The 19,448-nt window shown below is 36.8% G+C and overlaps 1 protein-coding gene across 7 annotated transcripts in view; it reads left to right on the top strand.

Annotated features, from left to right (window-relative positions):
• Nucleotides 1-19,448, top strand: part of LOC144971524 (uncharacterized) — a 311,145-nt gene that overhangs the window by 50,060 nt on the left and 241,637 nt on the right. For all 7 annotated transcript variants that reach the window (XM_078912517.1, XM_078912516.1, XM_078912513.1 and 4 more), the window contains one exon: nt 10,172-10,239. The gene's annotated coding sequence lies outside the window, so the exon portion shown is untranslated. The remainder of the gene's footprint in view (nt 1-10,171; nt 10,240-19,448) is intronic.

Raw genomic sequence — 19,448 nt, 5'->3', positions numbered from 1 at the left:
GAAAAGTGTATATTGTGCCGAAACAAATGTGACGATTTTGCTGTAGGTGGTAGGGAGAGGGTTAAGGCTCGACAAAAAAGGAAGTTTAGATTATAACGTAACGTTCTGGGGGCTCTATATAATAGTTGAGTGCTGAAGATACTGGAGATGGTCTCGTGATGCAGGCAGGAAAATCTAAAAATCAATAGTTTTGTTATAATCCCAAATGCGCACTGATACCGTTCATTGATTATCGATGGTCTCGTCTCGTGTCAGGTCTTGGCATGATCCGTCTGCCTATTTCGTTATTTGACGTAGTCTCTCCAGTCCTTCAGAATCGACGGTCCGGGCTTTATCCGGGAATTTGTTATCATCATAATAACATCATAATATCATATCATATTCATCAAGGGATACACAGTCAACTTAAATGACCTTTAAAAACCCTGTTGTTCTTTTCGTGTCATATCATAATCATGAAGGATTACAAAAGATCAGTAACTGTCATATAATATGCTGGTATAAAATATATAATAGGAACTACAAACGAAAGAAAATATTAGATTTATGTATGGATAATACGACTTTGACTTGTTGACTTAGCTCCTTTTGCCTCTTAGTCGGGAGGCTTCGTCCCAATTTTCTATCCTCGCCTAACTATCTTATATTATACAACAAAAGGCCAGTTTGTGCACGAGGAATATATTTTCATTGTACACATGCTGATCATAAGCATCATAAATATATGGGCAGGCAAATCTCAGTCGTGGTATATTCACTTTAAGTTAGTGTCTTCTCTAATAAGAGTCATTTTGAAATATTTCATTGATTGAGACTTATTTGTGTATTAAAATCAAATCCATTACATTTTCTGACTGTACGTTGGATAAATGAGTTCTTTAGAATATTGGTAAAAATATTTAGGTATTAACGTAACCAGAGACTGATCTAAAAGTTGTTTATGACCAAAATTATGCTGAAATAATGCAACATTACTTTGTATATTTGACCCTCTACTTACCAACTATAGGAAAATCGTCACATTCGTTACGATACAACCAAACTTTTTCTTATTCAAATTTCTTTTGTACACCATAAAATTTATAGAAAATGAACAGTGTGTTGTAGAGCATGTTTTGCTAAAGAAATTATGTATGGCAAGAACGTTACTGCGATTGTGTTAAAAAATCTATGTTTGTGTTAGTTGGGTGTAAAGTTTTGGGGAAAATCCTGAAAATGGCGAGTAAGGAGAGGGTTAAACAGATGATAGAAAATGAATAAAATGACAAATTAGGGGGAGCCAGTGTAAGATACAGATCTAAAAAAATCTGTCGGACGAAACAGATAAATATGCAAAACCAAATACAATTTTAAAATAAACACCTAAAAATCAGCTGCCTAGACTGGGGATAAAACGACTTTTTAAAAAAAATAGGAATTTTAAAATATTATGTTTATTTACATTTTTTCCTTGAGGAACGGAAATCCCGACCAAGTATTTTATGGATTTAATTCCCTCAGATGTAGATGTATAAGTTATTGGAGTCTTTGATGTTATGATACCATTTAGAGACAAAAAAGGAATTATTTATATATTCTTATCACATTAAGCAAATGGGATTTATTTTGATAAATTTCGTTTATTCGTTTTAAATGTTAGTGTTAGGATTGTAGCTTATAAAGCGTCACTGATTACTTTAGCGGAATATTGGCGTTTTTAAAAAATAATATTCTCATTATATTATATTCCAACGCGATACTAAGCTGCTAGAACCTCTAGACTGTGAATAGTAATAAATAATAATGAACATCTTTCGTCTATCTGGAATTTAGTAATGCATGTACGTCTTTATTATTTTGTGTTGTTGGCTGAAGAAGGGTTTTGAGTCCGAAACGTTCCGTGTTTGATATTATGTTCATTTTTGAAGCCGTTCTATTCATTTTTGTTTTATTACTAGACTACATCTGTGATCCATCGCCTCCTAAGTTCACAAATATGATATTCATATAAAGACCTAGTTATGTGAAAACAGAAAATGCCTTTATTCATCCCCAAGGCAGGGGCAATTTGGGCAGTTGAACTCGCTACCTTTTGGGATAAGAAGCAAAGATCATACAGCTGAGCAACGCTGCCCCCTTATATTGCACACTGCCAAACAAATCGAACGATTCGCTTCATCACACCATGTCAACACCATTACATATCAAAAGCTGTATCTATTTCCTTGTAACAAACACATCAAATAATTCACCATATTTCTTAGTAAACCAGCTAGATAGATGTAATTATAATTATACATCTAATGGAATCTATTCCGTATTCATTAAATCACTCAATCCTAGAGATTTTTTGCTACTTTTCAAAATTGGAAAAAAAATATATTAAAAATAAGCATGTACATAGAGTGGTTTATTCAACTAACATTAACATGTAAAAACTAAAAAAACATCAGCTTTGATACTACGCCTATAATTTGTCTCAGAAAAGTGTAATAAATAGTCATGGGGTAAAAGTAACTCGGGTAAACTACGGATGTAGTCGATGTTAGGATTGAGTGAGTTAAGGTCTGATGATAATCAAAAGCAATTATGGCTTTGATTTAACATTGTTGTAATGGACAACATTGTTATCGGTTTGAGAGGTTCCATTACGATAATAAGCCCACAACACTTTGGGCCATCAGACCTGTGACTAAGATAGAGCATGTTGGTTTTCATCCATCTCACTTTACGGACGCTTTCTGCGTAATATGAACTCTCGCAATATCGGCTAATCCTATGCAGAATATAAAATGTAAATTCACGAATGATATTTATGAGTGGGTATGAAATGTTTGTATTAGTCAAGCACATGTGTGACCCATCGCTACAAAACGGTATTATGTCGTGAATATTTCATAATAAAAATGCACTTTAAAGTCAAAACAGGATATTCGGATTAATGTGATGTCTTATTGAGGACAATACCGTATACACCGTTTCCTTGAGTGTCAACAACTTACAATCTCATATACTTTTTGGGTTTATTATTTCTACTATATAAAGCACATATTGGTTCCAAGCTCACAGGCGACATAATACCGTTTTGAGAATATAAGTCACATTCTCAAAATATCCTGAAAATTGGGATTTGGACAATAAATGAAGTCATCTCACTCAACGCCATCGATAAAACTGCTTGTTCAATTATTCTATCTTGACGGTGAATCATCACCCTGAAATGGTGTTTAAATTAAGTTATTTTTCATAGAATAAATTAAATAATAATGTGAAGTTGAATGTAAGATTCAATTTAATTACAAAAACAGATCAAATGAACGTTTCGGGTTTCCCCTTTATCAACAAAACAGGATGAATGAAACACCACAGATGAATGGGATGATGTGGTAGTGGCGTAGTTAAGGTGAATAAACAACATTTACAGCAACATTTACATTATAGAATGAATTAAAACCACAAATGAGGAAAAATAACCAAGTCAAATAATGTTTACATAAAGATTCTTTGTGAAGATAACATGGAAAGTCCAAAGTTGTAGGCTAGTCTCAAGTTGAAAAAAAAGAATATGTATTAAAAATAGACGGGCACATACGGCCTAACAAAGTTAAAGAAACCTGATTAAGGCTAGAACCAGATAAAAGAAACCATACTAGGGCATTGGGCACTAACACCAAGATTGAGTCAAAGGCTGTTAGAGGAGACAAGGAAGACGAGAGGACATTATCTATACTTTCTTCTCCGACAAAATAAATTTTTTTTCCCCAGATTGACCTGAAAAAATAAATAAATAGAGCTTTTATATAGAGCAATATCCACTAAATGTGCTCAAAGCGCTTTACAAGGGGTCCCTGGTCAACAGCAACACGTACCATGTAGAACGAAACATTACGCCTGTTAGGCGATATTACCAAACTTTTCTGACAGAGACAACGCTGTCAACGGCCAGGTACTCATTTTACACCTGAGTACGGTGAGAGAATGTGAGGAAAGAGCCTTTTCCAAGGACTCAACTATGCGCCGAGCGAGGTTCGAACCCAGGACTTTCCGATCCGAAAGCGAGTGCCATACCACTAGACCACATAGCCGCACAAACAGGAACAAGTGGTTCTTCAGAGCCATAAGGCCCGTGATGTAGGAGTTTATTCCGGTTTTTATAACGTGAAATGGACAAAAGCAATTACTTGATTATCTTTGGCTATGTGGTCTAGTAATATGAGACTCGATTTCGGATCGGAAGGTCCTGGGTTCAACCTTCGAGCTCGGCGCATAGTTGAGTCCTTGGAAAAGGCTCTTTACTCACATTCTCTCACCGTACTCAGTTGTAAAATGAGTACCTGGCCGTTAACAGCGTTGTCTTTGTCCGAAAAATTGTAATATCGCCTAACAGGCGACATGTCCCGTCCTACATGTTCAATGTTGCTGTTGACCAGGGACCCCTTGTAAAGCGCTTTGAGCACATTTAGTGGATATTGCGCTATATAAAGCTCAATTATCTTTATTTAATTATTATATAGCTAGATCATGATCCGTCAATATTTGAAGTAAAAGTAATAGGAAATAAACAAACTGTGGTTTGTCAGTGTAAGGGTGGACAAGGAAAAAGGCTGTGATTTGGATTGGAACGTTGAAAAGGGGCTTGCGGTAAGAAACGTATATAACAAGGTTATAACGACGAGATGCTCTGACCTGCCAGATGTCTTTATAGCGTTATGCAAATATTAGATGGTATTTAACCAGTGAACTGCCGTAATATGGAAAAACATGTATTCAAAAATTTGGCTACAAAAATTGTCATTCAAATATCAATCGATTAAAATGACCCTCATCTTGACAAAAACTCTCAAACCTGGGATTTTGAGAAGCCCAGGTTTGTAATCAGAAGGTCTGAGGTTCGATCACCTGTCGAGGTAGACTGATATTTTGGAATGTTTTTTTTTTTGGTTCTTCTATTTTTCTTTCTTGATTTATCTGGCATCTTTCATACACACTTGTTCAGATCTTTATCTCACACTGGTGCCTGCTCCTTAATTTATTGATTTGATATTTTCAAAAAATAAAATGGAGCAACTCAAAAAAAAGTCTTCGTCCTCGAACTCTCGTGTTCAATGCATGTGTTGTTTGATGCAAGCGAGGGTTCACAGCGTAAAACGCGTGCCCTTGTGAAGAATATAAGTATTAAAATTGTCCCAACTAACGGGGGCCTCTGCGGTGTAATGGTAGCACGTCTGACCGGTAAAGTCTGGTGTTCAGTCGAAGTAGACGGATTTTTGATGTGTTTTTTAAAATTCTATTTTTCTTTCTTGCTTTGTCTGGCACCTTTCATACACACTTGTTTAGATCTTTAATCGGAATTAAGAAAATGATGGCTTTACCCTCACTTCAGGTTAACCCTCTCCTTACCAACCATAGGGAAACCGTCACATTCGTGGCAATGAAACCGACATTTGTCTCATTCTGATTTCTCTTGTCCATCACATTTTGTAAAGAAATGCTTTGATTACAGCGATCAATACTAAACAATGTGTTTCTAGTTTCTAGATTCCTTTTTGCTGAACAAACATTCTGTCTAAAATGCACTTGTTACTTTTTTGTTTGAGTATGAAAAATCTATTTTTGTGCTGGGTGGGTGTGACATTTTGGGGAGAAATTCTAAAAATGGCTGGTAAGGAGAGAGTAGTTACGTAATCATACAGACGCACAATGATCTTACACAACTTAAATTTGAAATCGAAATACCATCTTGTCTTAATGGAAATCTATGTTGCTAAACACATCGTGTGGCTTCAGTTAAATCCAGTCAATTCGTAAAGCGTCAGGAACACCCTTCTCCCCCCAACGATCTCGGTTCGATTTCCGGTAGACGGATTTGGTTCTGATCCTGCCGCCACCGTTCCACCGATTGGATAACTTTGTCTCATTTAGATCATTGAAATTGTTCACGATACGATATACCAATGTTATTTTTAGACCTATGGTTTTGTCCAGATGTTTATATTGATACTATATTTCTTTTCGGAGTCTATTTCACGCTAGAGACACCAAGATAAGCCGATATTCTCGCTTTTTAACATTTTTATATCGTACCAGCTACTTTGTTGGGGATTTTTTAAATCAATAGGTCCCACGTAACTACTCACACAGGACAATGAAGTCAAACTCCATCGATGGAAAAAGTAGTTTTCCCAACAACCCCAGTCTGATACCAACTGACATTTAATTCGAATAAATCAGTATGATAAAATCCGACTGTAGACAGAATCCGGATAAATATACAAAGCCTCGAATACATAGTAATGGATGACCCCTTCCCCCCCCCCCCTCCCAGCCTGTCCACACAGAAGCTGGTTCTCTTGGATCTGGCGGAAAGTACTTTGCGATAGACTTTCGTCCAATCAAAACGTTAGCATGCAATTAATTGCTATTGCACGTTTCACGCTATAGAAATCGGAGTAAACTCCGGCTCCATGGGCTCTTGGCTATGACTCTCTATGAAGATGGGTGCTTGAAAGATATAATACATGATAATAGGATTCAGTAGTCTGATGTCACGCTGCCCGGCAACGGCAACCATCTTGGTTCTAACAAAGAAAATCATTACGTTTTATTCTTCATGCTGGCTTGAACTTTTCATGTGATCAGAATGTGTAGAAGTGAAAACATGATCAAATTTATGGGGTTTTTTCTCCTCTGGATACGCTTTTATGCTCGCCGGGGAAATATTTCATACGGGCGTCCGCCATTGTTCCGATAGTTTAGAGCCAGTGTTACTAAGTTACCATGCGTCATTAGGAAGGAAGTGACGTTACGACTGTTGATGAGTATTGACCTTGCTGGTCTCCCGTCATCAAACACAATGTTTTGCTTGACATAAATTCTGAGGAAACTGGTTTAATTAAAGATAATCTTTTCATTTTTTTCCCCAAAATTTTAAAATTGATTAAATTATCTTCAAAAAGTACGAGCCAGAGGCCATATTCATTGTCGTCTTGTTGTTAATTTTACTCAGCATTTATCTATGCCAACGTATACCTTTTTACAGGTCTGATAATACAAATTGGAATGGGCTCATTGTTGTAATGGAAATACTCTCAAACCAACGCAAAATAATATTGTCTGTTGCGACAATAATATTACTCGCATACGCATAACGCGAAAAAAAAAATCGCATCCCAAATTTGTCGATTTTGACCTGTATCATATCGAAACGATGACAATATGTAGAGGAGTCGTGTACTTAATCAACATTTTATGAATACGTCATGTCAGAAAGAGAAATATGAATTTATAATGAAAAATATGTATCTCAGATCGGGTTACAGTGTTCTATTGAGAAAGAGAAAAGATAAACATAGCATATTTTAATGCAAAGACTAAAATTCTATCCGCGCTTCCCAAGTCCCGTTTGCTGTCCCGTCTATTATTTGGCCTTTCATATTCTGCCTCTCCCCCCCCCCCCCCCCCCCCCCCCCCCACCACCACTACCACCAATATGAAAGCTAAATGGTGAAGAAGATCTAACATTATGAATGATAAAACCAAGATATCATAATAAATTTCATCAAAACGAATACCTTGTTTTTTTAATCACACATTTGTGACCCTTCGTCTCAAAACGGTATTATGTCGGGAAGGACCAGATGCTAAAAAGTCAAATTATAGTTAAACTGGTCAAAAATATGAAACGTTGGTATTTAACACAGTAAACTATGATATTCCTTCTCCTCTATAAAGCATATAAACTCAACTTAAGCTTGATATTTCTGGATACAAATTCCATCTTATGCACCTTAATCATCCCGACTTAATACTGTTTTGAGACGAGGGGTAACATTTTTCTTACCCCCCCCCCCCTCCCGCCCATGTTTAATCACTCACCTTTTCATTGACCAACCCCACTCTCCGTCTCCACCAAAGATATGAAATAATGATGACAAAAATCTATCATCATGAATGATTCCTGGCGAGACGTGTGGACTTGGGGAGAATTCCCTTGTGTACCCTGTATCATTTCTTGTGACAAGCACTGGCAGTCGTATTGGAATAATTCAATTTGCCCACTGCCCGTGATCGATGCCGTCAAATGAATCCGATGTCAAAGAATCACTTCATCACCATGTTCGGGCGTTGATATCCGGTTCGAGTTCTAAGGATTGCCAGAATGTTTAATGCATAAAACACCAAAAAAAAAACATCGAAGAATGATGCCGAGTAGTCTGGAAAAAATGCCAAGTCTTCTAAGGCATCAGTTTCTCTATTCTTCAAACGTATATAAAAGTAGAATTAAATCTTTATTTTCTTATCATGCAGCCATTAAAATGTACATTGCTTTGCAAGTTGAGGGAGGAAAATTTGTCACTAATCTGACATTATTATATATGTCTTTATTGTATTGGTAAATTTAAGACATTTAAAATAAAATGCCAAAAAAATTGCCAAAATGCCAAAAACGTATTTTTCGGTGCCAAAAATCATCAAAAATGAAGAAAAAGATTTTTAGAATGTGGTATTTTTTTAAACGCCAAACTTGTAACCATATAGCCATTTGGCAGTTGTGTTGTTGTTGTTGTTGTTGTTGTTGTTGTTGTTGTTGTTGTTGTTGTTGTTGTTGGGTTCTTTTATTGCTTTCATTGTTGTTGTTTTGATTTGTTTTTGTTTTGTTTGTTGTTGTTGTTGTTGTTGTTGTTCGGTAATTGTTTATTGCAGATCCTACTTTCTGTCATATCCTACTCTGTGCATAATCTAAATATAAGATTATGTATTACAGTAGGATATTTTGTAACCAAAGGATGCACTTGTAATCTGCATTCATGAATTTCCAAACCATTTTTTTTTGGGAGTTTCATGTAATAAGGACAAGACACAATTTCGTTATCATCCTGTCTATTGACGACAGTTGCATTTTCCAACCGGACCATGTGGTCTTTGCTCAGTGTTTTAGGCATTTTATAAATTTTAAAAATTCCCTTTATTTATCCAAATTGGAAAATGTGCCTTTATGGTTTATTCCGAGGAAAGACTGGAATAACCCAGGCGTCAGCCGTAGAACAGTGCCGTAAAGTGAGCTAGGGCGAGGTGACTTGCTAAAGGCCACACAACACAGCGGCGGGTGATCGAACTCGGTATCTTTCGGGTACGAAGCAAAGACAGTACCGTTGAGCCACGCTGCCCCTCAAAGGAGTCTCAAAATAGTGGTAGAAGGATTTTGTCATCATAAATCTAGGCTTTAATGTATAAATTGGCTGAAGAAAATTTAGAAAGAGCCCAGAGCTTGATAAATTCTCGATACTTAAAGATTTCTTAATATCTATACAAAATCTATACGGGTAAAATAACTATAACAAATTCGCAATGATCAAAGGATGATCAAAGTCTGAAGAAAATGTAAATATGATCCTGGTGTTCCATCTACTATAACGTTTTCAAGAACTGTGTATATATTGACAATGAGCAATATTTTTATCTAGGTTTGAATATTAATAGACTTATGAATATTATGTATAATAGACACTGGTTATCTCTCTCCTTTATGACCATTTTCAGTAGTTCCTAAAATGTCATGCCAACCCTAAAAGCATGCTAACCATAATCTTGTTTGCAAAACGAGCTCTATCTACAAGACAACATTAAATTCTTATAAATTAAACAAAGATTTTCCTTCAAGTTTGTCATGTACAAAATCAATCTGAGCAAGAAAAATTGTGTGTTATTGTGTCGTAAAAAATGTGACGATTTTCATGTATTTGGTAAGGCCCGTCTATGGAATAGCCTCCCAGCTGAAGTGGCTGAAAACGGTTGCCAACATGCCTTCACGCGATTGCTAGAGTTCACAACGTGACTTGTTAATCTATGTATTTTTTAATTAGTATTATGTGCAGAGTTTCAACAAGTTTACAATGTAAAACCCTACAAACTGTGGAGTGATCCTCGACAATATTGGAGGTTTCCACAAGACGAAGAAGAAGAAGAAGAAGAAGAAGAAGAAGAAGAAGAAGAAGAAGAGAGGGTTAAAGAAAGAGAATCACCAAATTTATCTCCCCTTGGTATTATCCCACAGTCTCATATTCTTAGTTTCTCTAAAAAATCTTTTTGGCTCCAGATCATTTTGATAATATTTTATATACAATCAAATATTCTTCTCCAACCTTTATTTTCTGGTAAAAAAGAAGTCATAATTCTATTCTTGCTTCTTCAGGACTGTAATGGATTATGCATGAGGGCAGATCCTATGAAAAAGCTGGACACAGATCGAATCAGTGGCTGGTGAGTACATTGTATACTTTGATTTATGCTTGTTGAGCGTTATAAAAAGAACAGAATGAAGAAATAATCAACCAATGAGATGAAATTATTTTGACCCCTCGTCTCAAAACGGTAATAAGTCGCGATGATTAAGATGTTTAAGATAGAATATGTAGCCAGAAATATCATGCTTAAGTTGAGTTTATATGCTTTATAGATAAGGAATATCATATTTTACTGTGGTTAACACCAACGTTTCATATTTTTGACCAGTTTAACTATAATTTGACTTTTTAGCATCTGGTCCATCCCGACATAATACCGTTTTTGAGACGAAGGGTCACATTTTAAAAAGAAAAACACGAACCCAGATACCAACAGGGTGAAAAAAAAATAAACCTCATGGATACATATGTGTGTGTGTGTGTGTGTGTGTGTGTGTGTGTGTGTGTGTGTGTGTATGTGTGTGTTGAAGGGAGGGGGGGGGTTGGTGTGTCTTTGTGTGCGTTTTTTGGGCATATTCCACAACCGAAATGCCAACGCTTATTATGGATAGCATCAATATTTATGCATTGACATCTTCCTAAAAGATTAATCCGTTCTAAAGGACAACTCACTCGCCATGTTGTCAGCAAGTGGTGGGCTATTGTCTATTACTGATTGCAAAGACGGATCTGTCAATGTCAAATAGACCATCTATCAGGGAAAGATAAAAGAGATGGAATAAAAAAAAAGCAGACCACTCTTTGTTGGGTCCTAATTAGATTTCTGATTCTGGGACAATTCGATAGGAACAATTCAATTTATAATCAAAACCATGAAAATTGATTGATAAATGTGACCAACGTCTCAAAACGGTATTATGTCAGGATGATTAAGATGCCGAAAACTGAATTTATAGCCAGAAATATCGACTTGCGTTGAGTTTATATGCTTTATTGAGGAGAATGAATATCATATTTTAGAGTGCTAAATACCAATAATTCATATTTTTGACCAGTTCATCTTTAATTTGACTTTTTAGCATCTGGTTCATCCCGACATAATACCGTTTTGAAACGTTGGGTCACAAATGTTCTATGGAGAGCAATGAATTTAATTTCCTTATGTGACAAAACTGCAATCTCATGTTTCTTCTTATTTTTTGTGCCACTAGGTGGTTTTATGGTATGACACTCGCCTTCGGATCGGAGGGTATAGGATTCGAGAACCGCTCTGAGAGGCGTATAATTGAGTCCTTTTGGAAAAGGCTCTTTACTCACACTCTCTCACCTTACTCAGGTACATAATAAGTACCTGGTCATAAACATAGTTTTCTTTGTCGGAAACGATGAATATATTACATAACAGGCGTCATGCCTCGTCCTACATGTAAGTGTTGCCATTGTAAAGCGTTTGAGCACGTTTAGTGAATAATGCTCTATATAAACTCTATAAGTTTTTTTTGGTTCATCCCGTCATAATACCAGTTTGAGAGAGTGTGATACAAATGTGACCGCTCGTCTCAAAACGGTATTATATCGGGATGGACCAGATGCTAAAAATCCAAATTATAGTTAAACTGGTCAAAAATATGAAACGTTGGTATTAACCACAGTAAAATATGATATTCCTTCTCCTCTATAAATCAAATAAACCCAACTTAAGTCTGATATTTCTGAATACAAATTCCATCTTAAGCATCTTAATCATCCCGACTAAATACCTTTTTTGAGACGAGGGGTGACAAATATCCAAATATTTCCTGATATTGTTTTATCAGCCAGGTAGGAAATATATGTTGTACTCTCCACATCCTCTCTCAGGAACTTTTTAAACCAATGTGTCGCATTGATGTAGAGTCTGTGGAGTTTTGGTCTTGAACTCATCACACTTCGAGCTTGAACTTTAATATAGCGCAATATCCACTAAACGTGCTCAAGGCGATTTGCAAGGGGTCCCTGAGCAACAGCAACACGTAACATGTAGTACGGGACTTGTCGCCTGTTACAGGCGATATTACAGGGTTTTTTTCCCGGACAAACACGACTGTTAACAGCCAGGTACTCATTTTACACCTGAGTACGGTTGATATGATCAGATTTATGTTTTTCTTTCCTCTGGATACGCTTTTAAGATCGTCGGACAAATATTTCATAAGGGTGTCCGCCATTGTTCCGATAGTTTAGAGCTAGTTACTAAGTTACCATGTGTCATTACGAAGGAAGTGACGTCATGACTGTTGAAGAGTATTGCGTTCACCAACTGCGCTATCATAGCCCCTGAAAAAAAAAATTGGAAGCCAAACCAAAAATCATTAAGATTAAATTCCTAATTGAATCTAGATACTCATCAAAATATAGATAGTTTGCGCTTGGCCAAGAAGCTCACAACATTGCCATCCGGAAGTATAACGGACCAACACACAAAACTATGTGTAACCATGAACTTTTATAGTCTGGATAATACAGTTAAGTGAGAATTACTCATAAACGTGGATGGCAAAAAAAGCAATAACAAAGACCCGAGTGTATTTTAAAACCTTTTGGTGAGAATGTGAGGATTATTTTATCTTTTAAATGTTCCAAAAAGAAAATCTGTTATTGTGTTCTGAATATCTGACCTACAAAGCTTTCGAAAGATTAATCAGAAATAATATAATATAATGACTTAGTAGTGATGATGATGATGATGATGATGATGATGATGATGATGATGATGATGATGATGATGATGATGATGATGATGATGATGATGATGATGATGATGATGAAGAGGAGGAGGATAGGTGGAGGAGGATGCGGAGAGGAGAGGAGAGGGAAGTGGAGGAGAAAGATAGATAAAATACATCGTGATTACAATCAATCTTAAGATTATGAAGAATAATATCTTTCAACATCAAAAGGAGATTTTTAAAATACAGCTAATGCAAATATTGAAGGTCGGGGAAAGCTTTTCATATCGATGCAGACCGGATCAATTCTTCTTATTGCTAATAGTGAGGCATCGAGGAATTTCATTGATAAGCTTTCACTGTGTTGGGTTGGAGTAGAAAGACGCTCTTTTGTGTTGGGAGATATAAAGTATAAAGACAATTAAATCAATACGATTTACCAAGAATGCGACAAGGTCTGTCCTAGATACATCCTGCTTGTGTTGTTTTTCGAGGAAGTGCATAGAAAATAATCACTTGTCATTATCTATCAACAACGCGTGCGTTCAAAGGTATAGACGTTCAAATCGGAGGTCCTCCTGGTACGAACTTGAGTTGTCTCTCAGCAAAAACTGTTACTTTCATGTCCCGTCCTAGCTGTTAAATGTCTCATGTAGTTCCATATCTGAAGCAGACGTCGGAGGTCATCTTCCGCCAAGCTGATCTATCTCTTGCCAATTCTATTAAAGCAGCGCCACCTTTCTCAGCTTCATCTGTCCAAGTTCTTATCCCTTTCAAATACGTTATTCTTTGTCTTCCTCTTATTCTTTTTCCATTCATCTTTCCAGTCAAGGCGAGTACTTCCAAACCAGGGTGGCGGATAATGTGTCCTAAAAATTCCATTTGGCGTTTGATGATTTTTGTTATCAGTGATCTTTTTCTGTTTGCCATTTCTAAAATTTCTTCATTTCTTTTCCTTTCCACCCATAACACCCTCATCATTCTTCTGTAAAACCACATTTCCACTGCCTCCAGTCTTTTAACCATGGTCTTGTTTATGGTCCAGCTCTCACAACCATATAGCAGCACAGACAGTACATAGCAATCCAGGACTTTGATTTTTGTTTTCATACTAATATTCCTGTTTTTCATAATTGTATGCAGCTGGTTGAATGCATTCTTCGCCATACCTATTCTTTTCTTTATTTCACAATCTGATTTTCCATTGGATGTTACATTGAAGCCTAAATATTTGAAACATTCAACTTGTTGTATTGTTTGTCCTCTGCTTGTTATTACACAGGCTGGTGGGTTATTATTTTTAGATACCGTCATACATTCTGTTTTAGATATATTCAGTTCCAGTCCCATATTTTCACTACTCCTGACTACAACATCCAGTAATTCTTGTAGTTCATGTTCAGATTCTGCCAGTAGAACCGTATCATCTGCATACCTCAGATTTGTTACATTCTTTCCTCCAATACACACCCCCTTCTTATGTTCGATATCTCTTAATATCATTTCACTATAGAGGTTGAATAAATCTGGAGACAAAACACACCCCTGCCTAACTCCTCTTCTAATAGGTGTAAAACTGCTTAGCTCGTTGTCAACACGCATTGCTGCTTCTTGTTCCCAGTACAAATTCCGTAATATTCTTAAATCTTTACCATCAATGTCCAAGGATGATAGAATTTTGAATAGTTTTTCGTGTTGTACTTTATCAAAGGCTTTTGAATAGTCGATGAAACACATATACAGATCTTTATTTACTTCAATACATCTTTCCATCAGCATTGATAATGTGAATATTCCATTTCTGGTACCCTTGTCCTCAACAAAACCAAATTGCATCTCCCCAATTTCAGGTCGTATTTTATTTCTTATTCTTAGTAAAATTATCTTCAAAAGAATTTTTGTGAGGTGGCTCATTAGGCTAATAGTTCTGTGTTGTTCACAATCAACTGCCCCTGGCTTTTTTGGTAGTGCTATAAAAATGGATCGTTTCATATCAGTTGGCATTTTTCCTGTGTCATACACTTGATTTAGAAGGTTTGTGATGAATTCAATCCCCCATTCACCCAGGCCAGTCAAGGCTTCAATTGTTATGGCATCAGGTCCTGCAGCTTTTCCATTTTTCATGCTTTTCATGACGTTCCTAACTTCATCTTTCATTATAGAGGGCCCTTCCAGTTCTTTTATCATAGGCATTTCTCCTCGATTATCAAAAAAAAGTTCTTCAATATATTCTGACCATCTGTTTAGAATGCAGTCTTTGTCCATGATGGTGTTTCCACGCTTGTCTTTGATGCATCCACTTTTAGCACCTGATTTAGTTTTGTTTGTCACTTCTTTGATTTTCTGATGGAAGAATTTGCCATTTTTTTCTTTGCAGGACATTATATAGTGACATTGTTCATTTATCCAGTCTTCTTTAGCTTCGTTGCATTTTCTTTTTATCTGCCTGTTCAGAGTCTTGTATTTTTCTTCCTGATTTTTGGCCTTTCTTCTCTCATTCATTAGTTCTAATATCTCTGGAGTAATCCATTTCTTCTTCTGCAACTTAAGTGTGGTTGGAACATTTTCTTCTAATGATGCAGCAACACTGTCTTTAAACTGCTCATATTTCTCTTCTATATCTGTTAGTTCTCCAAGCACTTCAAACTTGTTTCTTACTGATAGTTCAAATTTTTCTTGTATCTTCTGTTCTTCCCGGAGAATGTCTAGTTGGTATTTAGGTTTAGCCTTTGCTCTTTTGCAGATTTTCAATTTAACTCGTATGGGGCATAGCACAGGTATATGATCGCTGTTACAGTCAGCCCCCGGCATAGATTTGGCATACAAAACCGAGTTTCGGAAACGTTTGCTGATGAGTATGTAATCTATTTGGTTTCTCACTCCATCTCCAGGACTTTTCCATGTCCACTTCCTTCTATTGTGGTTTGTTGACCAAGTATTTGTGATTGTCAGATCATGTTGACGGCACCATTGAATAAGACGATCACCTCTGTCATTTTTGTCTCCCAGACCATGTGGGCCCACAATATCTTCTATTCTTTCTCGGCCCACCTTGGCATTAAAATCGCCCATGATGAGTTTTATGTCTGAAGACTTAAACTGATGCATTGCTTTATCTATTTGTTGATAGAAATTTTCCACTTCTTCATCATCGTGACTGGTGGTTGGGGCGTATATTTGTAAAATATCAAAATCAAAAGGTTTTGCTTGTAGTTTGATTGCCATTACTCTGTCTGATATGGGCCAGAATCCTTTGACTGCTCGCGCCGTTTTATTATCTAGTATAATTCCAACTCCCCTTTGGTGTTCTCCTCCTCCTGAGTATATAATTTTACAGTCATCATAATTAAGTTCTCCTGCTCCTTTCCATCTAACTTCTGATAATCCTAAAACATTGATATTCAATCTCTTCATTTCCATAACTACATTTGCTAATTTTCCTTTCTGATACAGACTTCTTACATTCCATGTTGCTGTTCGTAATGTTTGGTGGTGCACAGTAGCTGGATGACGGTCGAGAGTCACCTGTTCACCTGCATGACTATCTCTACCGGACGAGGCTGTAATCGAGTTGCTCGAAAAACATCCATTGACGTCGTTGACTAGATTCGCTTGGACGGACATCATGACGATCTTGGGATGATACGTCAGTGGTTTCCCGTTGCCTTCTGACGGATTTTTATCTGGTTTACTCCATAGCCTTTTGACCTCCCGGTCATAACCCACAAGGCAGTGGGAGCATTTGGCAGGTTTTAAGGCGCCTCCCATTCACCTTGATAGTCCCTTCATAGAGTATATGAGGCATTTTGTATGTGTAGCTGTGCTGCCAGACTACCCAACCTCACTCTCCACGACTATCGCCAGTTGGTCCGCGGCTTTACAGCTAACCTATAGATCAGGATCTGTAGGCCGTTCCACGATCCGCCACCTGTGGACGCGCTGGGTTGGGGATGGTCGCCCATGTTAAATGTACACTGTCCAATAATAATAGGAAATGAAAGTTTTACATAATACGCTTAGATTATATGGATTACCGTTAATAGGCGATATGTTATAGCGTGTGCGCTTGGCTAAGCAGAAGCTCACAACATTGTCATCCGGAAGTATAACGGAACAACACACAAAACTATCAAAAACTGACAAGATGAGGGTCATTTTAATCGATCACTATTTGAAGGACGAGTTTTCTGGCCCAAATTTTTTTTAATGATGTCATTTTTCAGAGTGAGTGCGGCAGTATTATTTGTAGTTAAAAGTCACTTTTCTTGAATATCTTAAAGACTATTCATGAACATTGAAATCAATACAATGTGCACCTATTTGAAGTTCTGATAACCCAATTTATTATGGGCTAATTGTTGTAAAGAAAGTCTAAAAAAATGACGAGAAGTATTGGCCATTACAGCATTTTTAAACTCGGCCCATAAATGCGTTCGGATGTCAGACCTGCATATTATATGTACACGTCGAATTAATACCATTTACCAAGAATGAATCAAGACCTCTTTCAATATATTGCTATTCTTGGTTTTCTAGACCCGTACCGGTACAAAGAAAGCCATTGTCTGTCAGCCTATCTATCCTCCATTGCCGATGATCTTGCACAAATTTTAAAGGTCTCAAAACGTATATGTGGAGCAGTACCAGACAAAGTAACTGCGTGGCGTTCCTGACCTCCCATAGTGGGCAGGGAGGTACTTACTGTGTCTTCTATCCCCCTATATATGTTTTCTAACTAGCCTTCTGTCTTTGTCTTGTATGAGATTACTTGGTTTTGTCCTGGCCCTGACCGGATACCATTGGTGAGAGGGAAACAGTCAAACGTATAGTTAGTTTTGCGAGATGATTTTTTTCCTTGTAAAACTCTCACTCTCTGTTACGTAATGTATCATGTTTTGTTTACATATTATATATGATTTGTTAACATTTGAGTGTATTCCTCTTAGTGGGGCCTGTGTCGTGACTGGATAAGACTTTTAGGTGATCTCACACTGAGTACTTTGATAGTGTGCTCTTGGAATCTACATATGTTCCCTTTTTTATCCAATTCTCCTTGTCTTACTTTTTCTTGGGTGCTTTAATTGTAATTCTAGAACTTTTTACTATCCCATTTTCTTCCTTTTTACTAGCGCTGACATGAGCTTCATGTGTTGCAAGCGCCGTAAAACCATTAAACACAAACAAAAACAAAGTAAAAAAGAAAAATACAAGAAATAAAACCATCTTAAAAAAAACAGTCTTCCTGGACTGGGGAAACACTTCGCTTTGATCAATTTCCACAATCGAGGAAGACTTAACTCTCTACTTACCAGTTATTTGGTCTTGTGGTATGACACTCGCTTTCGGACCGGAAGGTCCTGGGTTCGATCCTCGTTCGATCGGCGCATAGTTCAGTCCTTGGAAAAGGCTCTTTACTCACATTCTCCCACCGTACTGAGGTGTAAAATGAGCACCTGGCCATTAACAGCGTTGTCTCTGTCCGAAAAAAATTATAATATCGCCTTACAGGCGTCATGTCTTGTCCTCAATGTTAAATGTTGCTGTTGGACAGGGACCCCTTGTAATGCGCTTTAGCACGTTTAGTGGATATTGCGCTATATAAAAGCTCATTAAAAAAAAAAGAATTATACCCAAAAGTTCATACCCACCCAAAAACAAAAATAGATTTTTCAAACAGATAAGTAACCAGTATATTCTATATTTTGTTCAGAAAAAATGAGCTCTGAACACAGTGTCAAGTTTTTATAGCTATAACTATATCAAAATGAAATCAGAATAAGAAAACTGTTGCTTGCATCGTAACGAATGTGACGATTTTTCCTATATAGGTGGTAAAGAGATGGTTAACCGGGTTGGCTTTTTTCTAGTATTTTTCTTGCTTGCTTTCTCTGGCACTGCTCCATCCACACGCACTTTTTTCAGATCTTTTATTTGTGACCCTTCGCCTCAAAACGATATTAAGTCGGGTTGGTTAAGATGTTGAAAATTGAATTTATAGCCAGAAATATCAGACTTGTGTTGAGTTTGTATGTTTTATTGAGGAGAATGGATACCATATTTTAGGGTGCTAATGCCAACAATTTATATTTTTGACCAGTTTAACATTTAATTTGGATTTTAAGCATCTGGTTCGTTCCGACATAATACCGTTTTGAGATGATGGGTCACATTTCACACCAGTGACTGCCCCCTACTTTGATATTATAATACTCGTATGCACACATCTTTCTCGTCCTGTGTTGTTACAATATTGATAAATCATACTTATTGATTTCATTGTCTTTGTATATATCCAACACAAAAGCTCGTCTTTCTATTCACATCTATTATCTACACTGAAACCAAAACATTTTTAAAAACTCTTTTCACCCACTCACATCTTCCAGACAACTATTAAAACAAACTTATTAACGTTGTTTATCACTATATCAGCCCCAGGCCCAGATAGTAAGATGGACCCCGTATTTTTTTTTTAATGCAGAACAGTATAGGATGCTCGGTACATAGAAAAGAAATTTCTATCAGCCTCTTCTATCGATGCACTGCGGATCAAAACAAATATTTATAAACAAAATGT

The sequence above is a fragment of the Berghia stephanieae genome, chromosome 4, assembly GCF_034508935.2.
Source record: "Berghia stephanieae isolate SIO BIC M18660-M18661 chromosome 4, UCSD_Bste_1.3, whole genome shotgun sequence".
Classification (NCBI taxonomy): domain Eukaryota; kingdom Metazoa; phylum Mollusca; class Gastropoda; order Nudibranchia; family Aeolidiidae; genus Berghia; species Berghia stephanieae.
This window is presented reverse-complemented; position numbering and strand designations above follow the sequence as displayed.